At 39.1% G+C, this 13,565-nt stretch overlaps 1 non-coding gene across 1 annotated transcript; it reads left to right on the forward strand.

Annotated features, from left to right (window-relative positions):
- Positions 1-9,340: 9,340 nt before the first annotated feature.
- On the forward strand, positions 9,341-9,413 carry Trnaa-ugc (transfer RNA alanine (anticodon UGC)). The gene has a single exon. It is a non-coding gene; the product is annotated as a tRNA-Ala (tRNA).
- Positions 9,414-13,565: the final 4,152 nt, after the last annotated feature.

A 13,565-nucleotide genomic window follows, 5' to 3' on the forward strand; every position in this document is an offset into this window, starting at 1 on the left:
GCTGTAAGGAAGGGGCGCGAAAAAAATCTTTCTGGCTTCTTCAGGCTGAAAAGGGACGGTGTGGGGCAAGCAGTTTGGAGTCTCCCTTTAAAAATCGGGTCTATCGAGTGGGTCCATGATAGAATTCTGATTGAGAAGGAATAGACTGGAAGGCCATTTGAGTGATGGGTGGTCTATGGGTGGTCTATAAGAGAAACAAGAATTCATTAGTACTGGAACCAGATTGATGCAGCAATAAATCCCATAGCACAGGAATATGCCAATGAGTATGATGGCAAAGACAATGACTGACAATGTTTTCCACCAGGAAGTACCAAGAACCAGGAGCTAAGATATTGTTTCCATGACAAAGTTGCTGAGGACATGGCTTCTATCTGAGCATGTAAATCTTTAAGGATATTTGTCACATTGCCAGAATTGTCAGGGATGTAAACACAACATTTAACTTTTAGGGTTACAGATGTTCTTTTTCTTAAGATAACCATACTAGCAAATAAAGGCCTTGAACTAAAAACTACTCTGACAGTTCCTTTTGATAGTTATCAGGCATTCCTGTCTGAGAATCTCTTTTGAAGCCTCCAGTTTACTTATTTATGGAAGTTACATTTAACTATTATTTTATTTAAAATGCCCAGGAATAGCTGTGTTTTGGCTTTGACTGTCTTTGCTAAGTGTTTAAGATGAAGCAAGTCAAACTGACTTTTGTTTCTATCTATTGTTAACAGTCAGCTGAGTTTCCTTGGGAGTCCTCGGGAACTTACAGCAGCTTCTCAGATCTGCTAGTGCCATTTGCGCTAGGATGGGTCCAGGCCTTGCTTGACCATGTGGCTTCCCTCGGAAGCATCAGGCATGTCTCCCTTTTCTGATGATCCTCCTCTTCACAGCAAATGCACTGATTGGCTTTCTGTCCTCCACTGGTCTCATTAATCTCCCTGATTATGTTATGTTATTATGTTATTAGGTTATGTGGCCTAGAGTTGCAAAGCTCTTTGGAAAAGTCCCCTATCCCCTGACTCAGACTGACTCAGAGGGCAAGAGCCAAATTTTTAATTTTAAAACTTAATCTTAAACATCCAGCAAATAAGTTTTAACAGCCTTATATTAAGAGCACTGGGCTTTAATGTCTATCTCTCTATCCTGTAGGTGATAACTCCTTATCTTACATTAACCCAGGTTGTGAGTTCTTAAATCAGTACCTCTGGAAAACATTAACAGGCAATCTTTAAGCCATTTTGAAAACTACAAAACAAAACTAACTAGGGTAAAAACATATTTAGTTCACGTAATAGCTACCTTGAATTTTGGCAGAGTTATACATTATATCCCCTGTTTGAGATCCTAGTAATCTTGACAAAAAAACAACTTTTGGGCACAACTTTAAATGTACTGAAATCTAGCCTACTTCTTTCATAGTCACTTTCACATGCAGTGAGATGGGACACAGAGCCTTATCTCAAGTAAGGCGGGGCTCTTCATAGATCTTAAATACTATAGTTCTGAAACTGATCTTTGCTTTTTAAACATTATTTTACAAAGCCTACATAAATTGTTGTGAACTTGAGCAAACATAACATAATATCACATCTAAAACATGAATTAAAGAAAGGCTGAAAGCTTCTAACCTTTTGTAGAAAAGTAGCAAAGTACTTTTGTGTTTTACAATAAAACCTTTACATAGATTAAGCCCTCATTAACTTAAAAATACACTTGTTGTATCTCAGTGTAAGAACTGTACATATCTTATTGATAACAAGCCCAGTTATAGAACACAAATGATTTAATTATATCTCCAACATGTCTTTCTTTTAAGCCTAAAATTACCATACAACTTTAGAACATAGCTTGATATAATGCTCTTTCTAAAGCTTCTACCTAACAGACTTGTATACCTGGAAGATGTGAACACATTAATAGCACCAATTACATTGATGTTTTTATATTAACCAAGTTTAGCTTTTAAAGAGATAACATAGCACAATTCTCTAAAACAATAGCACTTGTTTAACCAGCTGTTTAATTTCTTTAAGATTACTTGCTCAAAAACTTACACTTATAAGCAACTTACACAGACCTTCTTTATATCATTTACTTAAACTCTTTTAATTACTTAATCATATAGACTCTTATCCAGAAACACATTTTCCCTCTATGAAATCCATACCTAGAACCTTCTAGTTTCTCTTTTTTATCTGTTAACCTCCTTCTGTTTACATTTTGAAACAATACTTGTAAATTTTGAATTTAATCAGATTATTTTATACACATCAACATTTTGTTAGGTTTTATTTTTGAACACCTAGAAAAACTTATAATAAGCTTAATTTTAAAGACATCTTTACTTTCATCTGTTTACCTAATTTAAATTGAGCCATTTGAATCATGTGAATCAAAGATATTTGGATCCATTTTTAAAAATTTTTCATGAGCGCTCCTCATCTGTCAATTGGCACATCACTGCATGATATAGGGACAAACACAGACATACTGACATACAACACGTAACACGAGTGTAACACAACACAATAGTAAAGGCCTTGTTGCATTCTCAGGTGATATCTCATTGCAATGTTTAAAAAACTCCATAGTTGATCAAAAATAGAACTTATCAGAAAAACATTAACTTGTCTGTAGGATCAAAATCATGAGCTCAAAAAAAATACAGAATCTAAGAAAAAAGCAAAAGTCCTAGAAAAAATTGACAGGCCTGTAATTACTCTTTGGTTTAATTTAGTTTGAGTTCCCATAAAAAGACACTTTTACCCTTTTTTTTCTTGAGTCTCAGATCTGTCTCCTACTGAGTGCTCCAGGCTTCTTCTATTTGCATATCAATTTAAATCCTGGCTGAGGTCTGGAAGAAACTGGGAAAACTGGAATTTTGAGCACAAACCTCATGCCTAAGGCATTTTAACCATAAGTCACAATTTTCAGGTTTCGGTGTTGAAAATTATGATACAAGTTTAAGATACAATTTATAAAATTTCATACCTTTACATCTTTCTACACTAGAAAAACTTGCTCAAACAAAACTGAAAATAGGATCTCTATCATCAGAAGAAATTTCTTTAGGATCATTAAGTCACTTTCTTTGTTCTGAAGTTTCTAAAGTAGTACTAAGTTACATTAAATCACCTGAAGAAATTTTAAAAGAGAACTACACACTACCATGTATATCCAAAATTGAGCTTTAAAAATTTCCAAGACTGTTGCTATTCAATGTTATTTCAATAAGCCAGACCAACGTCCCAATCCAACATTTTCTTTTCCTGAATCTTACACACTAAGGGGAACAGATACCAAATCATAATTTACTATCCTTGCCCAAATTAATGCACTGGTACACCTAGTGAAATCTTTTCAGGCTACCCAGTTCAAAATTTATGAAAAAATAAAACTGAATGATTGGGAGTTATTTGCCAACTTGGAAGTAGAGTTCTTTTAATTTTCTATCCTAAGTATCTAAGTTCTCTGGCATGAATTATCTGAAATCAAACTAAACAATTACCTAACCCTAACTTTTTACTGCAAGATTGTGCAATGCTTCAAACTCATTTAGATACCAGATGTTACAATGAAACATCTTTTAGACACACATTTAGCCTAGATTATCCCCAAGAAGCAATCAGACAACTAGATAAGAAAATCTCTCCAGGTTTTGAACTTCCATTTAATTATGACTCCTATCAGTGGCACCATAGATTTCCCCATGAGAGGACCAGATGTTTTCACATAGGGGCAACTATAGGTTTAAAATTAAGGGTCTCAGTGTGACTGACTTTACTGCATTCAGGTGGAGTAATCCTTGCAGTACAGGGAAAGAATGAGGAAATTCCCCAGAGCGAAGATGGCTCTGGCAGCTGCTGAGAAATCCTCAGTTTCCCCTTTACTTATAGGATTAGCACCTTTGGATAGACCCAATTCCAGGCAATCTGGCATATCTCCTAATTTTCCAGTGGAGTCAGTTTTTATCTGCCTTAGGTCTTGAAGGGGGAAGAGGGTATGTACTTTGATCGGCTCAAATTTTTCTCTTGATTTTTTTCTCAGTGAGTCCAAGATTTTCTCTCTTCATAGCAGATATCATAGCTAAGTCTACTTTACACTGTTGGCATAATTTAGGATTTTCCCTTAGAGCAACGAAAATCTGAATATACAGCACCTCACACCATTTCCTTTTTGTAAATTTTATCAAACTGTCCCAATTTTTCAATACGCAGGCTAGTGGTGCACCTGGCGTATTGGAGAGAGAGAAGCTCCTGTCTGAGTGAGAAGAAAACAGGACTCAGGCGCCCACGCTGCACCAGAGAAAACTGTTCTCATTAGGGACGTCTCCCTAGGTTTGAGCTTCCTAAACGGTCCAGAAAACCCGTCTCTCACCTTGCTTTGCCAAGGGGTTTCTGGTCCCCTTTAGCAAAGTGCTAGGGTCTCAGTTTGCCCTGTGCCAGAGACCCTGGGAGGATTCAGACTTAAGGGCATTACTGTATCCTCCTGGCCACTAAAAACCCATTGGAAAAGAGAAACATGTTCTCTTTTGTTGCCTTTGCTCTGTAGACTAGCAGATTACCTGAGGAGTTGATTCTAAAAATGCCTCTCTAGCAGCTGAAAGAGAACACAGCTCATTTTAAACATTGGGCGGTAAAACAGACTATTGAAAGTTACCTATGCACCTTAGGGAACCTGGGCAGATTTTACTAATTATCTCATGTCTTTCTCAGTCCTACAACCCTAATTGCTAACATTTCTGACCTGTGAAGGAAGGGGAGAATCCAGGAGGGATTGGATGCGAGGTTGGGAGTGTTACATAGCCCATACAGAGGCAAATGTGATTGGGGCTTTCTCTCAGTGCCATTCATCTACCGATCACCCTAGATACCCCTGAGGGCTGTCGGGAGGAGGCTCAAGAGAAAGGAACCTTAAGAATCATCTGAGAGTAGCCCAGACCGGAATTCCGCAGTTGTTCCAAACTCCTTCCCCCACCTCCACGCATCCGAGGCAGATCGGGATTCAGGACACCGTGTACTCACGCCAATTGCTCTCCGGGCCCAGACAGAAAAGTTGGAAGCGGCTTTGGCAGAACCCAACATGCCTGCTCTGTATTGAACAGGTGATTAAGAGCTGCCTAGGCCGAGAAACCTCTCACCCGAGTCTTGAAGAGTGGCGGCTGCACTAAATGCGTTAAGTAGCCGTCGGGTGCCCACGTTACCCTCCAGAGAGAAAGAGAGAGAAAGATGCACCTCAAACAGACATGGGGTGCGTGCACTTACCTCGGTGTAGAATCTCGGTATGGGACCTCCAATATGAAACCGCTGTTGACCGGTGACGAGTTCTTGCTTCCCCAATGTTGAAGAATAACACCAGAAAGCACACACCGAGGCAAGGTCAGAGTAGAAATTAGAAGTTTATTAAAGGACAGCAGAAAAGACTTCTCCCAGAGGAAGAAGGGGACCCAAGAGGTGGAATCCGTGGAAGGGCTGTTCTTTCCCCTTTTTATAGTTCTTTCAGTGATGGAATGTAGGTTGGAGGCCTACAGGTGGGCTTAATTATCACCTTTTGGGATGGGCTATCTCCAAGTCTGTTGGGGCTGTTTTCCCGGGCTCCATTAACATTTCTTTGAGGTGGACTTTGGCCTAGGGCCTTTTCAGGACTTCATTAACATTCCATGAGTTGTCCTGCGTTTTCCCTGAGTCATTCCCAGCATGGCCTCCATTTTAGATTTCACTCGATATTAGACCCAATTTACCTAACTACACTGACTACCTAACTTTTAATCTGGCTTCACAATGATCATGGGTGTGCGTTTTGGACATCTCTGTAGTGCTGATTTCATTTCTTTTTGGGTACATGCCCAGAGGAGGGGTTACTGGGACATATGTTAGTTCTATTTTTAATGTTCTATTTTTAATGTTCTTCCATACTGTTCTTTGTTATGATGGGACTACTTCGCATTCCCATCAATAGTGTGTAAGGTTTTCCTTTTCTCTGCACCCCTAAATAACACTCTTATCATTTTGATAATACTCATTCTAATGGTATGAGATAATATCTCACTGTGATCCTGGTTGATATTGTCTGCTGATTAGTGACATGAGTACCCTCTCATGTACCTGTTCGCCCTTTGTTCTTCAGTATCTGTGTGTGTGTGTGTGTGTGTGTGTGTGTGTGTGTGTGTGTGTGTGTCTGTGTGTTTCTGTGTGTGTGTGGCTGGGAATTAAACTCAGAGCCTTGAGCATGCTAACTATCTATCATTGAGCTACGCCTCCATTGCCAATCTGTAGGCCATGTCTTCTTCAGAAAAATGTCTATGCAGTCCAGCAGTCCAAATTGCCCATGGGGGCAGGTATTTGTTGAGGTTTCTTTTTTGTTATTGTTGTTTCTTTATTTTTTTAATTTGTCCTAATTTGTTATGCATGATAGTAGAATTCATTTTGACACATCATACATAAGTGGAATATAACTTCTCATTCTTCTGGTCGTATAAGACATAGAATCATACTGGTCATGTGGTTATATATGCACATAGAGTAATAATGTCTGTTTCATTCTACTATCCTTCCTACCCCCATATCCTCTCTTCTCCCTTACTCCCCTCTACCTAATCTAAACTCTATTCTTCCCTAGCCCCATCCCTCATTGTGAATTAATATCCACATCTCAGAGAAAACATTCAGCCTTTAGTTTTTTGGGATTGGCTTATTTAATTTAGCATGATATTCTTCAGCTCCATCAATTTATTGGCAAATGTCATAATTTCACACTCTTCTTTAAGGCTGATTACCATTCCACTGTATATATATACTCCAGTTTATGTATCCATTCATCTGTTGAAGAGCACCTAGGTTTGTTCCATAGTTTAGCTATTGTGAATTGAGTTGCTATAAACATTGGCATGGCTGCATCACTGTAATATGCTGATTTTAAGTCCTTTGGGTATAAACCAAGGTATGGAATAGCTGGGTCAAATGGTGGTTCCATTCCAAGTTTTCTGAGTAATCTCCACACCGCTTCCCATAATGGTTGCATCAATTTTCAATCCCACCAGCAAGGTATGAATGTGCCCTTTTCCCCACATCCTCCCCAACATTTATTGTTGCTTGGATTCTTGATATTTGCCATTCTGTCTGAAGTGAGATGAAATCTTAAAGTAGTTTTGATTTGCATTTCTCTAATTACTAGAGAAGCTAAACATTTTTTCATGTATTTGCTAATTGATTGTATTTCTTATGTGAAATGTCTGTTCAGTTCCTTAGCCCATTTATTGGTCGGGTTATTTGTTTTTTTGATGTTAAGCTTTTTGTATATCCTGGAAATTAATGCTGTATCTGAGGTACATGTGGTAAACATTTTTTCCCATTCTGTAGGCTCTCTTAATATTTTTAAAATTATTTCCTTTGCTGAGAAGAGAAGCTTTTTAGTTTGAATCAATCCCATTTATTGAGTCTAGATTTTACTTCTTGTGCTTTAGGAGTCTTGTTAAGGAAGTCAGATCCTAAGCTGACATGGTGAAGATGTAGGCCTACATCTTCAAGGTCTTTGTTTCAATGCTTAAGTCTTTTTTTTTTGTACTGGGAATTGAACCCAGGGGTACTTAACCACTGAGCAACATTTCCAGTCATATATATATATATATATATATATATATATATATATATATATATATATATATATATATATGACACAAACACTTTAGACACAAGGTCTCACTGAGTTGCTTAGGGGCTCACTAAATTGCTGAGGCTGGCTTTGAATTCATGATCCTCCTTCCTCAGCCTCCCAAGTTGCTGGGATTACAGGCACGCGCCACTGTGCCCGGCTTAGTGCTTAAGCCTTTGATCAACTTTGAATTGAGTTTTATGCAGGATGAGAAATAGAGATTTAATTTCATTTTGCTGCATATGGATTTCCAATTTTCCCAGCACCATTTGTGAATAGGCTATCTTCAGTTTTTGGCACCCTTAATGTAATTATATTTATGTGGTTTTATCTCTGTGTCTTCTATTCTATACCATTGGTCTACATGTCTGTTTTGGTGCCAATATCATGCTTTTTTTGTTACCATTTGCCCATTTTTAAAAATGGATTATTTGTTTTGTTTTGTTTGCTATTGAATTATTTGAGTTCTTTGGATATCAACTCCTTAACAGATAAATAGTTTAAAACTATTTTCTCCAATTTCACACATTTTTTTTTCATTTTGCTAAGTGTTTCCTTTGCTGAGCAGCAGTTTTTCAATTTGGTTTAGTTCCACTTATTTATTTTTGCTTTTGTTGTTTGTGCTTTGGGTGTCTTACAAAAACACCTACTAACTACACAGAAGCTTCTTTGCTCTATTGTTTCTGGTGATTAACTTACAGATCAATACCTTTGAATCATTGTTCATAATTTGACCAGATTCCATAGCAAATAAATATTTACCAAATATTTGGTTGATTTTTAGGAGGCATTACCAGGGTCCTTTCTTGTCAGACCTTTCTTTCCAATTTCTCAATATGTTTTGCATGCATTTTTTTCACTCTGTGTACCCCATTCTATTGTAAATGAAAACTCATTTATGTGTTTTCTCTACAATAACTCTCTTGAAGTGAAACTCCATGTGGTCTTTTCAATTTTTATGTCTTTAGAACCCTGTACATTAGATCACTTTAGGAGAACATTTTAAATGTTCCTATGTTTGGACTCATTCTGGACAACAAAATCTGAATTTCTGTGAGTAGAAGCTGAGCATGGGTATTTCCTCAAAGCCCCCAGGAGATTACAATAAGCTGTCAGGTTGAGAATCACTAAAACCTATAGAAAAAGGTGTCTTTGAAGACCACACAGTAGAAATTAGTGCCAATTGGGATTTCATGATTAGTTATTATTTTTTCCAAGGAGATATAGGGAAACAGACAGTACAAGTGATGTAGATGTTTGAGGATGGGCAAGTTGTTTCTCCAGGTTTAGGAGAACAGGATTTAAACTACAAAATTAATTCAATGGCAGCATGAAATAGTTTTGTGTTTCTATTAAACAGTTTAAACTTTATTCTGAAGGCTCAGAAGAAGTAGCAAAGCTTGTTACACAGAGAGAAATAACATGGTCAGATGGGGCTTTAGAAAGGTAACACTAATTACTGTGTGGAGAATTGATTAAAGATGAACAGCCCCTTGCAGATGGCACAGGGCTGTAATCCTAGCTACTCAGGAGAATGATACAGGAAGATCTCATGTTAGAGGCCAGAATCAGCAACTTAGCAAGACCCTGTTTCAAAATAAAATTTAAAAAGGGCTTGAATATAACTCAGTGGTAGGGTATGCTAGCCCTGGGTTTAATCCCTAGCACTGATAAAAAAGAAACAAAAGTAGGGGCTGGGGATATAGCTCAGTTGGTAGAGTGCTTGCCTTGCATGCACAAGATCCTGGGTTCAATCCCCAGCACCACCAAAAAAAAAAATGTGAACAGACCCATCAGGAGTCTGTTGAAATTTAAGAGCTGATTGGGGTTTGAAGCAAGGGCAGTGCCACGTGGAAGCAGATGGCATGGGCAGTGGTGCTCAATATGGGAACAATAGCCCAAGAACCAGGGATGCAGGAGCACACAGAACGTCTCTGGTGGCTACATTTAGTCACCAGATAGTGACATTAGTTGAGGAAGAGAATGAACTTTGTTTCAGACATGATGGTCTTGAGAAGCTTACACAAACATTTATACCATATCCGGGCTCCTTGAAGTGGGTTGACTAGGCTCTCCCAGTTTAAGAACAACTGGACACCAAGATCTGGAACTTTAGGCTGTTGCCTAGAAATAGTGGTCTACTCTTGGGGGAGCAGGCCTGGAGGAGTCTACCTTGCCTCAGGACATAGAAGCCATGTGGATAATAAGACAAACAAGGAATGGCCTGTTGAATCCCTGAATTATAATTTAGTAAACCCCTAACTCTAAATAGAGGTGGGAAACCTACCATATTTATGTTTTGGAAGTGACATGGCCACTCTACCCTTTTTTAAATGACCCTGGATTTAGGGCTTATAATCTGGTTAGAGAAGAGGTCTAGGAAACTCATCCTGAATTTTTGCTTATGTAGCAGGCACAATAATCTTACTTAAAGTACTGTTTCTTTAGCCTGGCATGGTACCACAACCTGCAAATCTCAGCTACTTGGGAAGCTGAGGCAGAAGGATCTCAAGTTTGAGGCCAGCTTTGGTAACCTAATAAGACCCTGTCTCAGATTTTAAAATTAAATAAAAAAGGGGGCTGTGGATATAATTCAGTGGTAAGGTGCCCCTGGGTTCTATCCTCAATATTGAAAAAAAAAATCACTGTTTTTTGGAATTGATTTTATTAGGGGACAGAATCTATTGTATTTTTTTTTCCTTTGGTGGTGCTGGGGATTGAACCCAGTGCTTTGTGCATGCAAGGCACTCTATCAACTGAGCTATATCCTCCCAACACTCAGAACTTGAATATTACAGTGTATAAAGCTCTCAAGCCATCCCTTGGGAGGCACCACCAAATACGCAAATCCCATTACAAAGACCTGATTTGGGAGACTTAAAATGTTGTACTTTAGGGATCAAGAATTTCTGTGTGGAATGGGGAAATCAATAGTAAACATTTGATATCTGGCTGGGGTTGGATGAATTGGTTTTGAAGCAGAGAAGATGACAACAGTTACATGCAGTGGCCACAGGGAATCTCTAATGCATAGGTATGCTCAGGGGAGACACCTTCCACATCTGTGCACCATTCCTAGAAGGTGGAATGCTATGGGGCAGCCTAATCTCTCTCTACACTTGGATACCAAACAGGTGTCCCGATTTAAATGGATCTACTATGCCACAACAGGCAAAGTGTGGCTGGAACAATCCTCTCACCCTGTCTCAAAAAAGACACATATCTGTCCTCGTTTTTTGGATAGTCATAAATCAAACCAAGGAGACAGAATTGTCATTGCCAAGGCATTTGCAAGAGAAGGCAGAAGGGTCTTTGGTTTTCCTACATCAATTAACAGGTGCTATGTTTTCAAACAATTCCTCAATTCTTAGCAGAATGAAATCTATTTCATAAATGACTGGGTAAGAAAGTGGCTTCTTCCTCCCAATTTCTTTTTCAAAGAACTCAGAGAAAGGCAACAGCATGAATCACCCTATGAATTGAGGGTGAGATGAAAAGCCCCCTGTGATTATGAATGGATACATACAATGAGCCACTCCACATGACCTACTTAAGGAAATTCCTACGTATGGCTCTCAGGGCTCAATCCTTAAGTGGGGTACTCTTTTTCTCTCTATAATATACTGTAGATTGCTTGTGCAAGAGAAGTGAAGACTTGCTTAGGTAACTGAGTGGACCACCCTGCCCTTCTGTTGTCAAAGGGCAAAGGGCTTACACACTCATTGAGGCTCTTCTACGTGTGGACACACTGTTTTAGTCAACTTTTTTCTCTGCTGTGACTAAAGGACCCAACGAGAACAACTGTAAAAAAGGAAAGGTTTATTTAGAGATTCATGGTTTCAGAGATCTTAGTCCATAGAAGGCCTGCTCCATTCCTCAGGGCTTGAGTTGAGGCTAAACATCATGATGGGAGAATGTGGCAGAGGGAAGCAACTCATATGATGATCAAAAAGTAGAGAGAGAGAGAGACACCACTTGCCAGATACAAATATATACTCCATAGCTAAAACCCCAATGCCCACCTCCTTCAGCCACATCCTACCTTCCTTCAGTTACCACTCAGTTAACCCCATAAGGTGATTAATTCACTGGGTTAAGGCACTTGTAACCCAATCACTTCTCTGAACCTTCTTGCACTCTCTCACATGTGAGCTTTTGGAAGACACCTCACATTCAAACCATAAGCATATACCCTGTTCCTAGGACTGTGACTTAGAGGGTAATGTTAACAGCTACCAAGGACCCTTAAGTGGCAAAGCAGAGTCTCTCTGAGTTAACCTTGTCTAACTGATATTAAGAATTGATATTGACAGTGGTTAAATAACCTGATTTGAGACCCAGAAAAATCTGTGAAGTGACAATTCAAATCCAAGCACATCCAACTTTCCCCTGCACCAATACCAGCTCACTGAGCCACAGGGGTGCCAGACAGTGTTTATGATATTTAACTGGAATGGAACAAACAAAGAAAAAACAATTGTTCAACTGAAAAAAAAGAGTCTATCTGAAAATAAAAATTCAAAACAACAAAATGCTCACAGAAAGATAAAAACAACAACAACAACAACAACAACAACAACAACAACAACAAAAACAACTTAAGAAAGAAGAGAAGAATAGATGGCAGCCACAGGTCCACACTTTTGCAAGCTTCATTTCTGAATGTTGATGCCTGTAGGATAGAGCTCCTCTAATCTGGGTCAGTGATGCAGGCTTTTTCTTTCCTATTCCTCAGATTTGAGTTGACACGATTGTGAACTAGATTTCATGGTACAGGCATCCCTCTTTCACCCGCCTTTCCTGCTACCCTCTTGCCGCAGTCATCTACAAACACGCTCTGGGGGAATCCACGTTGTCTGCCCAAATCCACTTCTCCCAAATCCACTACTCTGCCCAAATCCACTCCGCATGGGCTTCTGTCTCCCAAAATATATTGTCTGACCCTAAGCACTCAAGAGGAACTCAGCAGCAGGATACGCCCTATTCTAAAGGGGGAACACCCTAATCTCCTATTATGCTAAACTGCCCTATTCTAAAGGGGGAACACCCTAATCTCCTATTATGCTAAACCGCCCTATTCTAAAGGGGAAACACCCTAAACACGGATCCTGCCCTGGTCCTTGAGCAAGGTCACCTTTCAGAAGTCCTTCCACTAGACAGCATGGGAGTAAGCTGGCAAGGAATTTGTCATACCTACTTGGCTGATGGCTCCCAGCACCCTCTCATCCTTCACTGGGCATGTGCACCCCTGCCACACCCACTTTGCTTTGCCAAGGGTGCCCTGCTCACTGTCTGGGCCTGCCGTATACTGTTCAGTAGTCAACTCTGAGTAAGAAAGAAAAGTGCAACTTGAGTTGCTTTGTTTTAATTAGAAAGGTTAAAGCAAATATTGTACATTTCAAAAATTTTTAATCAAAAATATTGAAATTATTGTGCTAGATTCATTTAACAGCGATGTGCTTATTTTAGTGTATATTAGGAAAATTATAACTAATATTTCCCACTGTTAAATGAACCTGAAGTTGTTGAGCATTAATTATCTCGAGGATTCTTTCCTTCATTTTTTAAATATGCCTGATAAATGAGGTGTGACTTTTTCTTATTAATTTTCTCAACCACTGAACTGATAACCCTATTACTCATAAAGAGTTATGTAGATTCTTTAAAGAGTATAAAATACTGTCAATCTTTTGACTCATCCAAAGGGTAGTACTGCCCACATGCAGCTGCTCAATTCTTAGCTGCAAGTACCTTCTAGCCCCTTCAGCTCTGTGGAAGGGAAGGGCACCATGAAGACTGAATTACTCCCACACACACTTCCTGTAAGGTGTACAGGAAAGACTGACTTTGCCCTGTTTCCTAAGACAAGAACTCCAGACAAGAAGTCCAAGAAGTGGATGTGAATTCAAAACCTTCCATGG

This window comes from Callospermophilus lateralis, unplaced genomic scaffold, assembly GCF_048772815.1.
Source record: "Callospermophilus lateralis isolate mCalLat2 unplaced genomic scaffold, mCalLat2.hap1 Scaffold_93, whole genome shotgun sequence".
In the NCBI taxonomy this organism is placed as follows: Eukaryota; Metazoa; Chordata; class Mammalia; order Rodentia; family Sciuridae; genus Callospermophilus; species Callospermophilus lateralis.